This window comes from Chaetura pelagica, unplaced genomic scaffold (genome assembly GCF_000747805.2).
Source record: "Chaetura pelagica isolate M959 unplaced genomic scaffold, ChaPel_1.0 scaffold90, whole genome shotgun sequence".
Taxonomy (NCBI): Eukaryota; Metazoa; Chordata; class Aves; order Apodiformes; family Apodidae; genus Chaetura; species Chaetura pelagica.
Window position 1 is genome coordinate 471,494 of NW_009953496.1, and position 6,596 is coordinate 478,089.

A 6,596-nucleotide genomic window follows, 5' to 3' on the forward strand; every position below is an offset into this window, starting at 1 on the left:
TAGGGAAAGCCAACATAAGCGAACTTCAGGCATATTAAAATATTTCCTTCTCTTTCTCATGTCAACAAAATAGCTTCTCCACCACCCTCATGCTGTTTAACTCTTCCACCTGGACATTCTCCAAATCCACATATTTAAGCACTTTCCTGCAAATGATTCTGCTCTCACCCACAAAACGTGCTTTTAGATCCTCTGTCCTGCACTACCTAACCTCACACCATCATTTCCCAGATCTTTTAAGTTCTTGATCAGAAAGTCGTAACAAGAATTTTCCTACCTCAAGTCTAAATGCAGTTTATTGTAAAATGGAAGGTAGCATTCAAATTAAGTCAACTTGATGTTCATTATAGATGTGTCACCATTCACTAGGAAGGAGGTAATCTTTCACTATTAACAGTGACAGCCCTTCCCAAGCTAGCCTGGTCTTTACCAATGACACAGACCAGATGTGCTGTATTGAGCAGTATAGATACAGCCACTGCCTGTTTCAAAACTCAGAACACATTCTACTCTGCCTTTTTCAATTCAAATCTAACCGAAGAATCTGAATCTCATGATCACTACCTTCTCTTGTTCTTTACCAAGTCAGTTCCAATTTTACCCAAACACACAGCATCCAATCCATTCAAGAGGCTGAAAAGTTGATCTATTCAAGTTTCTTCTTTTTTGCCTTTTTAATACACTACTACTTTTTATAATTTGCATTTCTATAGAAAAATGGCACCCAGCAGTCAGCCTTTTAAAATCAGGGATGTAAGTAAGGTGTTGGACTTTAGTGTGTTCTGGGTTGATCTTTCTTCTGCTGAGTAGTGTTTTTATCTATTACTTGCTGACATACACTATAGTTATATTCAATAGAAATCAATGATGGTAGAGCTGTGGGATTTTCTTGCAAAGGACTTGAAGGCTTTTCTCACTCAGCTTGTTTTTGTACTTAAGCAGTTTAAACATTTAGATGTCAGTTTATGTAGGAGGGAAATGTTGCTCCCCATTTTCTGTGGATTTTAAATTCTAGTATACTGCCTTTGCAGAAGAAAACAGCACTAGATTACTTACTAGAAATATTACTTCATGCTTTTAAATTTGCCAGGCACTCTGGGTAAGAAAAGGTATCTAGACATGTTGCAAAGAGCTGTTCAGTATTTCTGCTTCCAAGTGTTCAGTCATTGTCTCACTGAATCCAGTAAGACAGAGAATGAAGGAACTGGAAACAGGTATTCAATTTTAACTACTGCCATTTCTGTAAATTTCTTTTTATTATATCACAATATATGGTAGTCCTGGGGTGACAGATGTAAAACCTTGAAATACTCTAGAAATGTGAACAAACTAGACAATACAGCTGTTCATCTGCTAGGTAGGCTGCCTGTATAAAAGAACTCCAGATTAAATGAAGAAGTCTAAATACATCCAATGCACAAAACAGCAAGTAGAGAATTGATTTGACTTAAGAAAGGCTGATCTGATCTAACTGAAGAAAGGATGATTAAAGGAATGCTAAGGACACTTTCTCTTTCCTGGAACTTGAGCTAGCTGAAACTCCTATAAATACTATTTTACTTGAGAACCTTCTTCAGAAGTTCAGGTTCTTTCCATTTCAATCCTGAGCCTCAGCACATGCCAAGAACTTTTCTTTGATGTGAGAAAGTTGAAACAGCAAAGAGGTAGGTATCAGACAAGGAAATGACTTAATCAGATATCCCAGACACTTTGTTTCCTGTAAGGACTGAATTAAATTACTTTTTGATTTAGAATTGCTCCAAGTAAATTGAGTAATATATGAGCTGAATATTTTGTCTCCAGAAACTTGTATTTTGCCTTTCCTGATTTAGTACGGCCATTTAAGTCACAAACCATTGCTGTCTTTCAAGGAATGCAAAGGCCTTTTAAGAAAAGCTCAGTATGTATGCTTCTGGAATTCAATTATAGACAAAAAGATGACTTTGAAGTAATGTGAATAAAGATTTTACTGTCGAGCCACAAAGATTAATTACACTGAAATCCTGAACGTTTGCTCAAGTAGTGCTATTTCAAGACATTTCTTGAAGCTAACCATTGTTTTAATGTTACCAGATTTCCAATACTTCACTTGCACACACCACTGAACCTTTGTTCAAAATCCTCATCTCTTACTAAAATCTTTATACAAGCCACTGAAGCAGATGCAATTCAGGAAATGGACAGACACTTCATGAATGGTAGATTTGAAAGCTGTATGTTTAATAGTTGCTCTTAAACTCATTATACCAGGCTTCTAGCATTCTCAGAAAGCACAGGAATTAGAGCAATTTGCGAAGCAGTTAAAGAAGTTTCATAATTTTATGCCAAAGAAACAATCATCCCCAGATGGAGAGTTCATGCAAAAAACCAGTGTGTTAAGAAAAGTGAACTTGTCCTAAATGTACCAGATTTCTGCTACACCATCTTTATCCTCCTTCTGGTTTGATTTTTAATATTATTTTTTTTGTATTTCACATTTAAGATGCCACACCCTGATAATTACCCTCTCTTCATATTTTAATCATCATCTACCTAGTTTATATAAATAAGTCTGTATATTTCTACTCAGCAGCCAAATCCTACGTAAGCAACATTATTCTTGACTTGGCTCTCAGATCCAGCTGCACACTAATACCTTATGATCCATTTAACAGTGCCAAAATATATAGGGAAAATCTTCATATGCAATTCCCAAAGTTTCTACACCAGTTAAAGAGGCCAGAATTATTTTACTTTATTTTTTTTAATTTAATGTTTAGCCTTCTCTTTTGAACTATCATTTTATACACAGCAGGTGTAAGAGGTAATTCAATCTTATCTATAGGAACTTCTGTATGGAGAAGTGACTGGACATGCCTATTTTAAAACTACTCCTATGTTCCTTTTGTAAGATCCCAAGTATAGAAAAGAACTCTGACCAACTGGATAGATAAAATCTCTAATTTTACAGTCTTTTTATTAGTATTCCAATTAGACTGCATGGCCATATCCTGTATACAACAATATTTGAAACACCCTTATCAGTACCCATCTGCTCCAAGCTCTTACTCTTCTTATGCAATATCATCTTGCCTTGGCTGCGAATTTTGGAGGCCCCCCTTTTATAAAAGATTCCAAAATGTTTTGAAAAGCGATACGTATGTCAGGAACAATGTATTTTTGCTTTACTTCCAAGGCTTCTATGCTAATTGAACTATTTGAGTAACTTTGTCTTTCATCTTACATTTGATCAATAATTTATCATTCACTATTCAATCTTCAGATAAGCAAGTCACAGACGAGGCAGTCGAAGTAGTACATGAAATCCAGAGAATTTGTGACTGCTGCTCATTGCACTTAGAAATAGAAAACCAAAAGCAATATATGTAGTCAGCATGTAGTGCAACAGCAAAACTGTGACAGCTTCATGGAATTTCATCCTTTTTCCTTGATTAGAAAGCATTATTTTGACAAACAGATGTAAAATAATTTACATTGCTGGCTAGACACATAGCACCAAAGCAAACCTATTTACATAAGGTGGAGACAGCTCTTTTCTCAAACCTCAGGCTATGCAGATAAGCAATTCTACAACCAAAGGATCAAACTAAACGTGTGACTACATTTTGTCTAAACGAGAAGAAATGCTAAAATAAGGGATTTTTTAAGCAAGGGACGAACCGTAGTTCAGAAACACTTGGAAAAGCTGCAGAACATTACAGGTTTAACTAGTAAACCTATTAAACTAACTCCTTGTAATGAAAGGGAGGATTACTATATCTTAGGAAGTCCCATCTTCAAAAAAGCTTGTGTTACTCTCTATTTGTATTTTTAGCAAACCTATGACAGGGTCAAGCTGATCTCAGCTGCAGCTCACCACTTTACTTCCCTCATCCTTCCATAAACTAGAGGGTTACATCTACAATTTGTAAACTGCTAAACCTTCAACCAGCTGTGTTGAATTTGATAACAAGACTACTGTCAGCTGGGCTCTCCTGAAGCCCTTCTCCTATTTGAGTCCTCCAGAATCCCCAAAAAAGTGGTATTCACATCCTTGTGAATCATTTCCTTAACACCCCTCTTTCCTGAAAGTCTTTCTTTCCACAAATTTATAGACCAAGGCCAAAACAATTTCCATCTACATTTTCTCATGGGAAGTCACCCCACTTATAAATACAACATTTTAAATACAGCCCAATTTTATTTATCTAGTATCAGCTTCCACCTGGCACTCATCAGCACTGGTACTTGCTATATCTTTCATAATTCAATTGGTAAAAATACTGTGTGCTCTTAATGTGGATTAATGTATTCACAGCAATCAAGTCACTTTAATTTATACTTGATAAAGAGCTTACTCTCAGTTTTTATAAAGATCCCAATAAGGCCACAAATCCTACCAAATAATTTGCTTCAGCTATCTTCATTGCAGAGATTCTTTCCAAAACTTAACTTTCCTTCAGTTCTCCTGTTTTCATCTCATCAAGAATGTAATAAAACTCCAGTTACCTCTTCTGCATTTCCATCTACTGGTCCTATGCACAAGGAACATAGTGGCTCCCCCCAGACCTACACAGCACATTATACCACTGCAAACAGCCCATTTCCTGCAGGTTAACAAGGTATGCAAGAGAACAGCCAGGGACCCTACATGGAACCATGCTGAATAATGTATATAATTCTAGATTAAACAATGTACACAATGGGCCCACATTTCAAGTGAAATGAGAGTGATTTGTAATTATTATTACTATTAAATAGTAATATTCCTCTGCTGAAGCACAAATGTTGGGAACAACAAATGTTAGCATTTTCAAGCAGCCCAGGAAGTATGATAGAGAAACAAAGAGTACTACAATAGCTCACTTTAACCTACTGTAATTAAATAGCATTTTAATTACTTGCAATTGTGGGGTAAAAAAGTTTCATTCATATTCCATAAATGGAATTTAGCAGCAGCTTGCTAAAATACTCAGTGCCCAGAGAAAGGGAGACCATTTTGGCAAATATTTTATTGGAAATGCTAAAGCCTGGCTCTTGAATTGCTACAAAAAAAATTGGTAGATGTGATTATTTTTTCTTATAAGCCTACTTCCTTGTGATTCCACCAAGAAACATGTAGCTAAGACTCTTTTGCATGGGAACTAAAATGGCACTCCAGGACATGGTTTAGTTAGAATGGTGATGTTGTGTTAATGGTTGGACTTGATGATCTGAGAGGCCTTTTCCAACGTCAATGATTCTATGATTCTATTGCATAACATGCTATTTAGCCTTCCTGAAGTCCCCACAATGGCAAATTGCATGATCTTAAAACGGACACAAAAAGTGATACTGAAGGCAATAATAAACTGTAGCAGCAAAAGAGCTGTGTTTAATAATAAATTTGTAGAATCTTCTTTCAGCCCATAAAAATAATTTATTATTTATAATCAAAACAAAATCAAGTCACTTTGAAGTCTAGTATTTACAGTGTACTAGCAAGTTATGTGGCAAACTAACAAACAAATAGTCCCACAAAGTAAAGAACCGTTTTCAACTGCTGGCTCTCTTAAGCTTCCTCACAAACCCATTTATTCAAACCTCCCCCACACCTTTTTTTTTTTTTTAAATGAAAAAAAAAAAAAAAGGAATGCTATTATGGTGCAAATTGGTATACTGGGAAACTTTCTGATTTTCTCACTTAAGAGAAAAAAAAAGCACCAAGATTGAAGCTTCAAAAAGCCATCTGCCTCCAAGACAGAATATTAGGTTATAGACTGTTAAACATAATACCTACAATTTGAGAGTAGTAGAATATAAATTTGTAAACGCTGAAGTCTGAAATAAATAATCTGGATTCTAAAAGTCTGTCTACCACACAATGGACAGATTTGAGCTCAAGATAAATCCTGGAAGCATTAATAATTAGATCCAAATAATATTTTCTATCCTGGGATCCTGGAAAGGGGGTGTACTAATCTATATATGGTATTAGATAGAAACATAATTTAAAATTTCTATACTTCTCTAGTTGCCAAAATAGTAGGTATAGTACATGCAAAACCTCTACACTGCATGAAGCTTCTTTAAAGGACACTGAATTTTTCAAAGCTAAGTACAAAGATGGAAATCAGAACTGCAAAGTACACCCTCAAGCTTCAGGGTGGCTCAAAAAATCAGACATAGTGACTGACCTCTGTAAACAGCTTTGCTTAAAGCAGAGATTCTGCTTTAAGAGTGCTGCCAGGACACAAGACTGAATGTATCCTTGCCATCTTGCCAATCTCCTGTCTCTATGCAGTTCCTCAACTCAGTAGCTAACTTCAAGAGCAAATTAGATGTCAGGACATAAATTCAAGCACTGTCCCACATACCATTTCATTGTCAGCCCCTTCTGGGCTGGTTTGGTTATTATATAACATGGTTTGGGCTCCTGTTGTTCCAGGCATGCTTTAGGACACAATGTAGGCCTAAGGCTTTTCCCAGGATGTAGAATCAAAGAATCATAGAATTATTTGGGTTAGAAGTGACCTTTAAAGGTCCAACTCCCATGCAGTGAGCAGGGACATCACAACTACATCAGGTTCCTCAGAGCCCCATCCAGTCTGATGTTATGGGTAAGACTGTCCTTTTCA

General features: G+C 36.1%; 1 protein-coding gene across 1 annotated transcript in view; it reads right to left on the minus strand.

Moving 5' to 3' along the window:
- MAN1A1 (mannosidase, alpha, class 1A, member 1) overlaps nucleotides 1–6,596 on the minus strand; it is a 104,573-nt gene that overhangs the window by 84,696 nt on the left and 13,281 nt on the right. The window lies entirely within an intron of this gene.